Below are 1031 nucleotides of genomic sequence, written 5' to 3' on the forward strand. Positions count from 1 at the left end.
AAAAAAAAAAAAAAAAATTAGCTGAGTGTGGTGGCAGGCACCTATAATCCCAGCTACTCGGGAGGCTCAGGCAGGAGAATCACTTGAACCCAGGAGGAGGAGGTTGGAGTGAGCCGAGATCACGCCACTGCACTCCAGCCTGGGCAACAGAGCGAGACTCTGTCTCAAAACAAACAAACAAAAAACAAACAAGAAAACAGGGGAGACACTATGTACAGCTGTTACCAGGGGCCCGGGTGCCATTCCTCGTTCTGGCTGGGAGGCCTCGGAGATGCGGCCACACCTCCAGAGCCCAAGGACATTTACTACTGGTCCCGGTCCTGATTCACATTCACTTGGCGCTGGATAAATGCTTATGGTGAATACCATAAAAGCAGCAGAGCCCATATAATTCCCCAGACCCATTACAAAAGGAAAATGCAGAGCCCCTTGATATAAGATTATTAAGGGCTGGACACAGTGTCTTTTGCCTGTAATCCCAGCACTTTATGAGGCAGGAGGATTGCTTGAGGCCAGGAGTTCAAGACCAGCCTGGGTAACACACACACTGCAGCCAGGCGCAGTGGCTCACACATGTAATCCCAGGGCCTCAGGGAGGAAGCTCGTCTCCATAAGCCCTTTCCCGGCCTTTCCTGTCTTCCTCTGTAGGGTTCTCTATAGACCCCATCTCTACAGAATATTTAAAAATTAGCCAGGGGGCCAGGCATGGTGGCTCACACCTATAATCCTAGCACTTTGGGAGGCTGAGGTGGGTGGATCACTTGAGGTCTGGAGTTTGAGACCAGCCCGGCCAACATGGTGAAACCTCGTCTCTACTAAAAACACAAAAATTAGCTGGAAATCGCTTGAACCCAGGAGGCAGAGGTTGCAGCGAGCCAAGATCATACCACTGCACTCTGGCCTGGGTGAAGAACGAGACTCCATCTCAAAAGAAAAAAAAAATTATCAGGCCGGGCGCGGTGGCTCAAGCCTGTAATCCCAGCACTTTGGGAGGCCGAGGCGGGTGGATCACGAGGTCAAGAGATCGAGAC

General features: G+C 51.3%; 2 long non-coding RNA genes across 2 annotated transcripts in view; one reads left to right on the forward strand and one right to left on the reverse strand.

Annotated features, from left to right (window-relative positions):
• The window catches only part of LOC108284572, a 6342-nt gene extending 6172 nt beyond the window's left edge, over positions 1-170 (forward strand). The window contains exon 2 of the long non-coding RNA XR_001817267.1: positions 103-170. This is a non-coding gene — a long non-coding RNA (uncharacterized LOC108284572). The remainder of the gene's footprint in view (positions 1-102) is intronic.
• LOC108284573 overlaps positions 1-1031 on the reverse strand; it is an 18738-nt gene that overhangs the window by 6117 nt on the left and 11590 nt on the right. The gene's annotated exons all lie outside the window — the stretch shown is intronic.

Source organism: Cebus imitator, unplaced genomic scaffold (genome assembly GCF_001604975.1).
Source record: "Cebus imitator isolate Cc_AM_T3 unplaced genomic scaffold, Cebus_imitator-1.0 Scaffold280, whole genome shotgun sequence".
Taxonomy (NCBI): domain Eukaryota; kingdom Metazoa; phylum Chordata; class Mammalia; order Primates; family Cebidae; genus Cebus; species Cebus imitator.